The 13466-nt window shown below is 40.7% G+C and overlaps 1 protein-coding gene and 1 pseudogene across 1 annotated transcript in view; one reads left to right on the top strand and one right to left on the bottom strand.

Annotated features, from left to right (window-relative positions):
* LOC121936095 (gamma-aminobutyric acid receptor subunit alpha-3-like) overlaps positions 1-13466 on the bottom strand; it is a 123751-nt gene that overhangs the window by 109834 nt on the left and 451 nt on the right. The window lies entirely within an intron of this gene.
* On the top strand, positions 1968-3949 carry LOC121936573 (annotated as a pseudogene).

Here is a 13466-nt window from a genome sequence, read left to right as displayed (position 1 = left end):
ACCTCTGAGGTAAAAAACAAAGGTGACATAATAATGGCGTGCTGAAACCCACAATTAAGTAAATAATAATTAAAATAAAGATTTTATTTATAATAATGACTAAATAATGGGTTATTTATTATGGTTAGAATAAAATAAACCCCACTAGTTAAGCAATAATAAAATAAAGGTTTCCGCCCTCTAAATAAATAAATAACATAAATAAACTGTTTCATTAATTATGTTTTTTATTTCTTATTTTTCCATTCTGTTAAATAGGAATCTTTCTCAGACGGCAGAAATTCAATTACAATTATAAAATAAAGTTTTAATTTGGAGGATTCTGGGAAATTGAAAAATAATTTAAAATTGTTAGGGGGCAAACAAAATCCGGAAGTTTGTGTCTGCTCACTTTCTTGTCAACCTCTATATTTTCATTGCTCTACCATAAAAGAAAAGCCTTCCTTCTCGCGAGGCTTTATGGGAAGTCCACAAAAACTCGATGCATGATGGGAAAGTGCAGTTCCCCCAACTACATATTTCGAAGCCTTAAATTCTATATCAACACTTCCTGATAATGGGAATTATTTTAGCTTAAAGTGCCTCAGGGAAGGTTACAAACGTGCCCCGGTTGCCTCATGGGAAAATGTAGTTATAAGAACTGCGGGGGGTTATGTCGCCCGCCCACTTTGCGTTTGTGCGTGACGCGTGATGGCTGCTCCTTCGCGCCTGCCGCAGGGAGGCGGGGCCTCCTTTCCCCTCCTCTCGGCCCTGGGCCGCCATTTTGGCTCCTCGGCTTTGGCAGCAGCGGGAGTCTCCGCGGGCGGGAGAAGACGGCGGGGTGTGGCGGCCATGCCTCTCTGCTCCTCTTTTTCTCTCCTCAAATCTTGTCGTGGCCTTTGGTTTGTTGCTCAGGAGCGACCCCCGGTGGCATCTTCTGATTTAAAACTTACCCCTTGTAGAGAGGAAAGTTACTTCCTGAGGCGAAAGCTCCTCCATTGGCCTTTCCTGAAGGCAGAAGTTGCTTTTTTCTGAGGTAAAACTCCCCGCCACTGACCTTTTTGAGGTAAAGTTAGCTTTCTGAGGTAAACCTTGCATCTCTTGGCTTTTCCTGAGGTAAAACCTCCAACTGCTGGCCTTTTTGAGGTAAAAGTTAGCCTTTCTGAGGTAAAAACTTCCTAATATTACGCACTTATAGCCAAAGGTTGCTTTTGCTGATGTAAACCTTGACTGCATTTGCCTTTCCTGAGGTTAAAATACTTTTTATTTGTGTAAGCTGCTTCCATTGGCCTTTTTAAGTTAAAAATGATTTTTATTGGGTAAAACCTCCCCTCAGTGGCCTTTCCTGAGGCAAAAGTCTGATTGAATAACAAAACCTCTCTGATGACCTTTTCTGAGAGGAAAGTTTCTTGAGGTTCAACTTCCATCGTGTTTGGTCTTTTTGTTGAGCTAAAATTCACTTACGTGAAGTAAAACTTGCTTCCACTGCGTTTCCTGAGCTAAAATTACTTTTTTAAAAAGCTAAGCTTGTTTTCATTACGCTTTTTGGCGTTTAAAAGTGGCCTCTTCAGTTAAAACTGCTCCCTGGTGGCCTTTTTCTGACGGACATACTTCTGAAGTAAAACTCTTTCTTTTGACCTTTCGTGAGTAAACGTTGCCTCTTATGAGATAGAAGGATATTTTCTGTGAAAAGTGCCTGTGATAGACTTTCCTGAGGTAAAAGTGCCTCAGACTTCCTGAGGTAAAAGCCACCTGGCCGTTAGCCTCTCCTGAGGTAAAAACTGCCTCCACTAGCCTCCCTGAGGTAAAAAGCCTCCATTGGCTTTCTTGAGGTAAACCCCGCCTCCATTAGCCTCTCCTGAGGCAGGCGAGTTTTATGTTTTCTGAGGTAAACCTTTCCTCCATTGGCCTTTTTTGAGTCCAAGAATGTCCTCTTCCACCCCGTTGCCGCTCATTACCTGGCCGCTCGATGCCTCGGAGCGCTCCTCATGGTACGCGGGTCCGTTATCCCGGGCGGGAAGGCAGCCGGGGCGCCTCCAGGAGGCCAGGACGCACGAAACGTTCTAGTGGGCGAGACTCGTCGACATCCGCGGAGATTACGTCCTTCGTTTCAGAAAACTCCCCGGCGTCCCCACTACAAATCATCAACTGCCTTGCCTGGGAGGCGCTTCAAGATCGGCGAGCAGGAGTTTCGAGAGCTCTCCCAGCCCCCTGACTTCTACAAGGCCCACTACCTTGACACCACCACCCTCCTCGAACCCGCCCCAAGGTTCGGAACAAAGCTGGAGCCGATGGGAATTAGGTTTGACAGGGAGGGATGATCTAACCTCATAGTCTCTTTCTTCTTCACCTTCGCATGTGGCCATAGGTCTCAGAGGTTGTACAGAGGGAAGTAAGGGAAATTGGACATTTATTTTCCCTTATTGTCCTGGACTACCTGTCACAAGGTGGGTTGTGCTGAAGTAGATGAGGTGTAGGAGGTGGTCTCGTCAGACTATATATTGTATATAATGGCGAACTGCCCTCGCCGTCTTGCCTCCTCCCAGGATGACCCAGCCGCTCCAGTGAGCCCTCGGAATCAAGCCACCCGCTGCGCCTTCCCGGAAGATGCCGCCCCAGCGAGTATGTCCGGACACTTTACGTACTTCCCCGAAATGACGCGGAAGACCTCCCGTTCAAGAAGGGGGAAATCCTGGCGATTGTGGAGAAGCCGGAGGAGCAGTTGGTGGAGTGCCCGCAACAAGGACGGACGGGTAGGCATGATCCCCGTCCCTTACGTCGAGAAGCTCGCGCGGCCCTCACTACTCGGCAAGCCCGGTGGCGGCCGCCACGCCAACAGCTACGGCATCCCTGAGCTGCACATGCCATGCCCAGCCGCAGACCGCCGGTTGCCATGGTCGCCCCCTTGCCCTCTGGCCAGAACGGGCCATCTACGCCCAAAAAGCCATCCAGAAGCGGTGGTCCCGTGCGCCTAGACTAAACCGCCTGGCACTTGAGGTAGCTCTCTCCGTGCCACTTTTTAACCTCAGAAGGAAGCGGATGGCAGGGATGGAGGTGGGGCGGGTTTATACCTCAGGAGCAGCTTATGAAAGCGGGTTTGGTACTTAGGAGAGGGTAATAGAGGCAGGGTTTTATCTCAAAGAGAGAGTGGGGAAGGGGGAGGGGCGGGGCGGGTTTTACCTCAGGAGAGGCTAATGCAGGTTCGTTTTACCTCAATAAATGCCAATGGAGGCAATTTTACCTCAGGAGAGGCTAATGGAGCTATGGTGTTATACTCAAGAAGTGCTAATGGAGGAAATTTTTACCTCAGGTAAACTTAATACAGGTGGTTTTACCTCAGAAGAGCTAATTGAGGCAGGTTTTACCTCAGTATAGGGCTGAATGGGGCACTTTTTACCGTCAGGAAAAGTTGTATTAGAGGCAGTTTTTGGCTCAGAAAAGGGGTTTGTACCTCATGAGAGGTAACTTTTTACTCGGGGAAAGGCCAAAGAGAATGCTATTAAACATTTTTTGTTGCGTCCCATTCGGGCAAAACGTTGGGTTATGGGTGAACGGATAGACTGGGAATAATTTTGATTTTCCTGGCTATTTTTCGCACCTGTGTCCAACATCACACACACAAAGTTTACAAATTGCCGTCCATTTTCTGGACCTACACAATAACTAATTAGAAGTTTTTTATTTCACTCTGGGGATTTTACCGCTCTTAAAATATCCTGAAAGAGTTTCGCATGTTTTACGATGACCCCATAATTATTATGATTTTTGTGGCTTGCAACCCCCTGTTATGTCGACGGTGGGGTTTGTTTCGTAGGCGAGGACGATCGATGGTCGTGTTTCTGTTTTCGGAGAGGGAATTCTCGCGCATCCATGGGCGGTGTCTCGCGGGCGTTCCGCGTTTCTCAATCGTGTCCTCTCTTTTGCGCAGGTGCGGCGATATCGTGGAATGGAAAGTGACTACGTGGTATGAACATCAACGGTCAATGGGAAGGGGAAGTCCCACGGACGGAAAGGGCCTCTTCCCATTTACGCACGTGCAAATCATGACCCGGCAAAACCCAGGGACGAGACTAGCGACTGGACCGCCGCTCTTCCCACGCACTTCTGGCTCCCGTTTTGTTGTTCGGATTCTTCCATGTTTCCTTCTATCTCCGTTGCCGCTTCGTTTCGTGTTTTCACCCCTATTCTGGTATTGTTCGGTCAAAGCGCTTGCGTTCGCCAACGGGACGTATTCTTAATATCCTTTGTTAAAACATTTTCCCCCCATGGCTGTCGGACGTGTTTTTGCGCTCCTTTTGGGCTAATTTGCGCAGCAGTTTATTCCGCCGAGGGTAGAGGTAGTAGGTAGCATTGGTTAGATAGTTAGCAGGAATTCGGGCCTAAAGTTATCGAATATGGTGGACAGGAAATGTGGGGGAAAGCGCGCAAGAAATACGGCTGTTTCTGACAAAACGATGGCTCAAAGCACAAAAAATTGCCGGCATATAATTTCCTGTTTTGTACTGGATGGATTTTTCGAGGAGATAACTTTGTTGTTTAATCAACAATAGTGGTCTCTTGTTTAAGCTTTAGGGGGTTTTTAACGTAAAACATTGAAACTTCGCCCATTCGAAAAAGTGCGTTTTTTTCAAGCTATGTTATAATGCATGTTTCTCTGTTTGTCTGTATTGATTTCTGACTCAAACTCTGCTGTTTTTGGGGAGAGGAATCTGCAGGCGATTTTTGTTTTACGTCGCCTCGCTGATAGAATACTTTTTTTCTTTTCTCTGAGGGAAACAGATTAACGCAAATGGACGCTTGTTCTTTCTTCCTCTTACATTGGTATCACGCATCGATAATACTATTTCCAGCCTGTAAACAACTGAACGATTTGGAAATAGCCGTTTTAACGGTATTTCTTCCAAACAAAAGAACGGTTCAACAACGAGAAACGTTGCATGTCGACCCTTAAAAACCTTTGAAGAATTAAAAATTCCGATTTCATGGATCATAATTATAGCAGCGACCTTTTGGGACGATAACTAGTAAGACGCATTTTTAACATTTTTAATTGTGTCCGCTCAGTATTTAAAAGAAAAACGAAAAAGAAAACGTGCCTTCATTTTGAGGGATTTAATGTTCATGTGTTTTGTGGTAAAATGTGAGGGAAATCGGAAGCGTCCGTGCAAAATTTTAGTACTTACATGAGCTTCGCGCGTTGGACGGATGTGTTTAAAGCCGGGCACTTTTGTAATGGCAAATGATAGTTTTTCCATCTTCTTTGTCTCCTGTTCCTCCCTTCCCTCTTTCCTTCATCTGTTCCTGTTCTTCCTTTTTTCTCTTCTCCTTTCTTCCCTCTAAAAACTCATTCTTTTCCTCCCTTTGCTTCCAATCTCCCTTCTTTTTCTGTTTTCTTACTTTTCTTTCCTTTTCCAATCTTTTTCATCCCTCCCTCTTTTCTATTTTTTCCTTCCTTGCCTCTTTCCAATACCTCCTTCTTTCCTTCATGTCACTCTCTTGCTCTCCTCCTTTTCTTGCTTTTTTTCTCCTTTATTTCGTTTTTTGAGTCTTCTTCCTCCTTCCATCCCTTCTGTTTTCTTCCTTCTTTTCTCTCTCTTCCATTCCTCCTTGTTGATTTTTCTTTTTCTTTTATCTCCTTTATTTCCTGTTTCCCATCTTTTCCCCCCTCCATGCTCACTTTTATTTTTTTTCCTTCCTTTCCTTTTTCTCTTTTTTGTTGGGGACCAGGTGCCACCCATATGTTCGCCGCCGTTTTCGTCTCTGTCGCAAGCCTGTTTTCGGCTCTTTGGTTTCGCCGCGGCGAAACCTATGCCAGTTCGAGGTGGCTTTGCGTTGTTTTGTTTTTAATTTCAATTTCATTTTATTTAATATACGGTCTTCGCTTTTTGTGCGGTTGTCGTGCGTGTGTGTTTTGCTGAGCGTGTAGTATAGAACTCGATTTCGGATTTGCAAATAATGCGTTTCACGGCTTTTCCTTTAAAAATAGTGAGAGAAAATGTCTTTCCTGAGGTAAAACTCGACGAGGGAGAAAAGTTACTTTTCTGAAGATAAAGAGATGAGAAAACAATCTTTTCTGAGGGTAAAAAGTAGAGAAGAAAATCTTTTTCTGAGGTTAAAGTTGGTAAAGAGGGGGACTCGGTGTATTCTCTCTTTTATTTTGTTTTCCAATGTGTCAATGCTCCAGATTTTTTTCTATTAACAGTGATTAAAAATATAGGTTCCTCGAAACACACAAAAAGTGTCTTTTGGTTTGTTTATTTTTGGTTTTTTTGTTTCCATTTCCCTGAAATTGGATTAATTTATAGGATTTCTCAATAAATATTTTAGCGTTTTTATGGAAAGGAGAAAAAAATAAATAATTTAATTAAATCCAAAGCGCAGACAGATTTTTTTTTTTTTTTTAAAAATTAGTTATTGATTCTTATGCAACCAAAACGTGAAATTAGTGTAGCTTTCCGCTGTTTAGAAACCGTAATTAAACAATTTGCACTGCACAGAATATTATAACATCCGATCATATTTAAACTATATTGATAAAACATTTTGCATATGATTTTTAAACGCAGGAGTATTTGGTTGATCTTTTAAATGCAGGATTGTGTTAATAATAATAATGAATCTATAATTTATACATATTTTCTTAATGTAAAATAAAGTATGTTATAAGTAAGAAACTTTATATTTCTGTTTAAGGATAATTGTTGTGAGAGATGTTGTAAATTCAGGATGAGTTTGTGACGGATGATATTTTAGTATTTACTATATGATTATTCTTTATATATTTATATTCGTTGCTTTAAAAGAGATTTTTTAATTAAAAGGTAAATATTTGAAATTAAGAATAATAAATAAATAAAAAATAAAAAAGTATAGTTTTAGATAGTTAAGATTTTTATATATATATATATATATATATATATATTTATATTTAATTATATACATTTTTAAATTGTAAAAGAGATTGTTACATTACGGATACCGTAGTTGCATGAGGGATATTTATATTCGGGGATAGTTGGATAGTTTTACGAAATATTTTTCAATTTTAGTTGCTGTGAGAATTCTTTTTTTTTCTTTTTTTTTTTTTTGTTACAAATTTTAAATATTGGTTAAACGGATATAATTAGTTATATTGTGTAAAAAATCATAATTTATTGCAAATTTACGTTGAGGTTTTTCATGTGCAAATGGGGGGGGTGTTTGGTATTATTGTTATTCTTATTATCTGGGCATTACCCAGAAAAAAAGACCGAGAAGAAGATAAACCGGGTTTTATCTCCTATTTCTTAATCTTATAATTTTTTTCGGGCACTGTTTTTCTTCCGACGCGCTGGCCACTGGCCCAATCACCAAAAAAGTGTACGGGAACAAGGTGGCATTGGCCCCACTCCGACGCCGTCGGACGCCCGCTGATCCCGCACCGAATTCGTCCATTGAGGGAAAGCTTGTGGTTGTAACTTCTCGGTCGGTCGTAAACCCGTCCGTAACCCATGGCCAGAGCGGTGTATTGTGCTCCCTGGAGTGACGACCCTGGGACGCTGGGGGCCATAGGCGTCGTATGGCCTGCCGATGAGTTTCGCCAACTCCGACGTAGTGGCGGCAGCTGCAGTTGCCGGTTCCATGGATGTCAACGGGGGGATTCCGGAGCGACGCCAGTGGTCAGGCAAAATGGCTGGGCACTGGCAGCAGCGAATCCGTGGCAAAACTTGTGCTGGTGGAGCGGTGCCCAGAGGTCCTGGAACCTGCAAAAGGCGGTAGGAGCGGAAACATTAAAAACACGGCCTGTTTTAATATCTATATATATTATCTCAATATAATTTTTATCTATATATATACGCACGCACCGGCACGCACACACGCATTTGATATTTATACTGATTCTATACTAATGATGATAAACTCTATATATGATAATTATACTGTATGATAATTTTTCGTAACTCGCAAAGGAAAGAAGAGGCTTGTTTTATTTATATCAATGATAATAACCTATCACATATTTTATTTATATTACATTACATACATATGTATTGTATATTTGTAGTATACACACACACGTACATACGTTTAGTACTAGATACACAGTTTTCTATTATTCTATGTATATTATTTACTAGAATGAATTATCATGCTCTGCCAACGGAACGCTACAAGGGAGAGCAGGTTTTGTTAATATAAATATCGTAATGATCTGATGTGTGTGTTGGAGTATATATATATGATCTATAGTACACACCCACACACCCACATATTTCACACCAATTTATAAGGAATAATGATATACATTTGTATAATACTCCTGTGTGATGCTCGACACGAAGTATAGAACGAGCATTGAAGGTTTTGTCTTATACTATATATCTATTATATGATTCGTTCATCTTATAGTATAATACCAGGCTGGTTTCACAAATAATGGTAATATACTATATATCGAAAGGGAAAGAGTACAAGAAGACAGACCTGTTTTATAATATTCCTGATTTGTATAATTCTATACTCTGATTTTATTTATGAATAATATAATTTCATTAATATATATCTATATCTATATAATAACACATATATATCCTGTTATGTGCAAATTGTCGTGAAAGAGTCTCCATTCGGACGGGATGGAGGAGGAGGTTGTGGCAGTTAATATTTTAAAACGATTGTAATTTAAACTTCATTGTTTTAACTATTGAACGTGCAAAGCTCCGCAGGTTTGGAACCAAGAGGAGGACAAGAGTTCATTCATAATAATAATTACTAATAATACTTAATAATTTGCCTTGTACGTTTGGTGCGGAGGGGGGTCTGGGGGCATCCTCCGCCTTGGCGCAAGTCCTGAAACATAACATAGTTACGGCAATAAATTAACGCACCGCTGCTTCGTGACACGCGTGTTTTGCCAGTTGCAATTATTGTTTAGCAATGTCACAATACTTGGAAGGAAATAATAATTAAAATATAAGAGATATAAAAGCAGCAAAAATGGGATTAATTGATGCAGAACATAAGATCAAAAACTTGAAGTTGGAGCCTAATCTGAGTTTAATAAATAAATAATATTAACCATAATAAAAATAAAAATAATAAAATTAAAATAATAATTAATTCAAATTAAAGTAAATGATTAATAATAACAAAAATTAAAGTAATTGATCATATAAATAAATTTAATAAATAAATAATTTGTTGAAAAATAAAAAATTAAATAGAACATTAATGAAAATAGTAGAAATATAATAAAAAATAAAAGTACAAAAGTTAAAATACTAAGATTAATGAAATTAAAACAAGTAAAAATGAGAACAAATAATAAACGTCAAAATAACTTAACCTATATAATAAATAATAACTTGAATGACAGTTAAAAGTAATGTCAAATAAAGTACATAATCAAAATTAAATAAAATATAAAGTAAATATGATGGAGAATTATGAAATAAAATAATAATTAAATTATAAAACTAAAACATTAAAATAGAAAATAATATTAAAAATAAAGTAAAATAAAAAATAAAATAACTCTTCAGATGGTTGTGTAAAAATGTGGGTCCGGCTCGAGAATACCTCTTTTTTTGTGTCCGCATGTCGCCGTTTTTTTTTTTTTTTTCCTTTTTCCTTCGTCACCAAAGTTTCGCCGTCCTGCCATTGATCCCCTCTTCTCTGTCCGTGTCCTTGGAGCCTCCCTTTCCCTGGAAAAGCCAGAACTGGAATGAAAATCCTCTTAAGTAAACCAAGATGGTGGGTGCGTGTCCCCAGGGGCCCTGCGCGCTCACCGTCCGCCACGCGCGCCACATTGCGTCCTTGCGACCGGGCACTCCTTCGCAAAAGGGATTGTTGTAGCATCTTGAGGGTCGTTGATCTCCAAGGAACGAGGTAAAGAAGAGTTTGTGTTGTTTTGTATATATAATCTACGTATAAATCTATGCACATAAATACATATTGATATATGTTATATATTTTAATAATTATAGATTATAGATATCTGTATAATTATATATAGTATATATATATATATAGTTTATGTTTATAATATAATATATAAATAATTCTATATCAACTTTACTATAGTATGGAAAGATCTCTATAAATTATGATTTTATGATTTTATAAATATATAAATTTATTATATTTTTATGTACTACGATATATTATATATTTTCTTATTTATATTTTGTGGATATCTCGTTATATAGATAAGAAAATATTTATCTATATGAATAAATATTTTATATAATGTAATATTATATATCATCTGTTTTATTATATCTATTTGATTAAATATAAAATGAAAATACAAATTAAACCAGTTTGCTTAAAGATAAGCGCACTGCCTCAGATTAGGACACTGGAGGGTGCTCGGGCGGCCCCTGGGCCTTTCATTTAGCCAGAAAACTTGTCGCCATGGGAGGTGGCTGGGCGGGATGGATTCCTAGAACGTATCGTTCTAGGGCGTTTTAGTTCTTCCAAACCTACCTTAATTTTAATATTAAATAACAAATAACATAAAATGATTAAGAAAGGTGAGTGGTCAGGGTTTTTGAATTTTATGCCTTATTTACTGTTTATTGTTAAAAAATATTGTTTCATTGTATTTCCCATGTGTTATTTATCATTATCATTTATATAAGCGCAATGATTGTACTATGTGTATCATATTTATCATAAAATTAAAAATCATATAATGATAGATATGATTAAATATATAATTAGCGTTGATCTCCCAAGGAAAAGAAAGAAACAGACCAGGACTTTTTCTTTAATTCTAATAATGAATAATACTACGAAAGATAATAATCTGTTTATCTATTTAGTGACTGATAAATTATTGTAATACTATATGTATTATTGTGAATAATAAAAATAGTTTATGTTATTTTACTATTGTGACACGATGTTTTTTCATAGCTAGAAATAATTATTAAACTCCAATTTAAATCATTTGAAATTAAATTACACAATTTTAAATTAAAAACAATTCTCTATGATTATCTAATTCATGAATCCTATATATATATCTATGTCACACTATATTTGTTATTATTGTTAGTATTATTCCACAATTTAATTTTAAATCAAAATTTAGTTTAGTTTCGGAGTAAAATATCAATATTATAGTTAATTGCTCCGTATATTAATTTGTTATGTACTAAATTGATTCTAAATTAATATCTTGCTTGATTTCTGTGTTTTGGACGCAAGAAGAAAAAGAGGGACGGTTGGATTACCATGTCCTCTGTAACTGCGACATGTTCGGTCTGTCCCCGCAGGGTCGTTGTCGCTTCGGTCTCTTGCACCCGCCCACCTTTTCGTGTCTGTACGCCGTGACGGAAGTGAACGGGCCATTCGGGAAGCTGAAGGTTGGAAGGCGCTGCCAACGCAGTGGCGCCCTGCTGCGTCCGTCGCAGAAAATGTCGTCCGCACGCACAACGTGGAACCGGGTTGGTACGGTTGCATCGAGTGGAGGATATGACCTGCCCGCGAGAAGACCTATACGGTATTCACTGCTGACCGTCATGACACGTGTGCCTCGGGTTTTGGATTACGTGTCTGTGCTGGCTCAAGCGTGGTTGTTGGTAAGCTGTCAGCTGTCTGGACGGAGGACGGACTTTCTTCGTCAATGCCCTTCCGGCGGCGGGGATGAGTCCGGGTGGTAGTACGTGGCCGGGCACGGCGGCGGGGGTTTTCGGCCTTTCCCGGGCCACGGTCCAACGGGGTCCGGTTGTGCCTCGCACGGGTCAGGAGAGAAGGAAATTTAATTTAATTCAATATATTTTATTTTAAATGGATTTTTGATTTTGATTTAATTGATTTAAGATTTTTAATTTTTACATTTATTTGTATTGATTTTTAAATTCAATTTGATTTTAATTTATGTTTTTATTTTAATTGATGTAATTTAAATTTAATTTAATTAAATTTATTTTATTTTATTGGATGTTAATGTAAATTTATATTTAATTTATTTTAATTGGATTTAAATTTAAATTTCTTTTGATATAAATTAATTTATTTTATTTTAATTGATTTAAAAGTAAAATTCGTGATAAAATTTTCTGTGTTGATTAAATTTAATAAATTTATTGAAGTTATTTAATTTATTATATGTAAACGTCAGGAAGAAACTCTTCTAGAACATGGCCACAGAGCCCCCCGAAAAACCCACAAAAAACTATGGATGCCGGCCATGAAAGCCTTCGACTTCACTCCTGCTTTCAGTCTGTAGACATGCCAGCTCTCTGGCCCTCAGACCCACAGCGCAGAGGGTTGCTCTTTGGGCAGGCAGATTGGCATCCCTGGCTTCAGCACATGATGGCTCTGCCCACCCAACCATTCATTTGCCTCTGCATTTCATGCAGTGCCCAGGAACGGCGGCCTCTTCTCCCTTTCTCCCTTTCTCCGGGAGTGGAGAGTGGGATTTACTGTCTCCAGACGGCATCTGCGCTTTCCCCTTGAAGTGCCGTTTCGCCTGCAGTCTTTGCAGGACCCACTCTGTCCACCAGGAGGAAGCAGAGCCCTGAGCACGAAATGGGATTTTGGCCCAGGGAGGCAGAGGGAGGGAGCGAGAGGGGCTGAGCTGGCTGCCCGGGTGACCTGGGGGCTAAAGGGGCCGGGGGAGAGGGCCAGGGGAGCCCATCTGGGCAGAGAGATCGTTGCTAAGGGCAGCCACCACCCAATGGCCTGTGCCCCCTGCGCGGGCGAGGACTCCTCCTGGTACAGTCCGGACTCTCACCTCCAGCTAGGGTAGGATTTGGGACACTTGTAGGCAAGCGGTTACCTGCCTATTGGTCTTTTACTACCGCAGTGCCTGAGAGGAGAGAGAGCAATGCGGGAGGGGGAGCCTCCCCTCCCTTCCCCTGCAGCCAGACAGACAGCCACCAACACAAAGAGGAGGGGAGGAGGAGGGAGGGAGGGGGGTCTTGGTGGTCTGGGTCCCTAGACACACATACATCCCAGGCATCCCACCCAGGCTGGGGCACAGGGGCCAGGGGCTGCCTTGGAGAAAGAGCCTCACCTGTACACTACCAAAGGGCCTGGCTGGGCCTGGGCACACATGCCAGCCATTCCTCCTGCCCACCCCCACACTCACTCTTAGCTGGGAGCCAGGGGAAGGGAGCCCTTCCCCTCTTCTTGGGCAATCCTGGCTGGGCAATGGGGTGAGCATTTGGAGTGTCCTTAGCAACAGTTGAGGCCTCTGGTGCTCCTGCAGCTGCTTCTGTGGGCCAGACCTGGCTGGTACACTTAGCCAGGATACACCAACGAGGGGCTTCCTTTAGCCTGGCCTGGTTGGTTTCCCAGGGTCCAGGGACTGGAAGGCTGCCCAGGGCAGCTCCACAAGGTCTCCTGGCTGCCCTTCTCCTGAGCGGGCAAGGCCAGAGAGAATGCCTGACAAGATGGCTGCTGGCATCAAGGATCCCATGGACGAGGATGGAGCTAACCTGCCGCCCACCCAGTAAGACTGCCTGGCTGGAGAGAGATTCTGGCATGCTGGACTC

This window comes from Sceloporus undulatus, chromosome 7 (genome assembly GCF_019175285.1).
Source record: "Sceloporus undulatus isolate JIND9_A2432 ecotype Alabama chromosome 7, SceUnd_v1.1, whole genome shotgun sequence".
Classification (NCBI taxonomy): Eukaryota; Metazoa; Chordata; class Lepidosauria; order Squamata; family Phrynosomatidae; genus Sceloporus; species Sceloporus undulatus.
The sequence above is the reverse complement of the archived record's forward strand: the minus strand, read 5'-3'. Positions and strand labels throughout refer to the sequence as shown.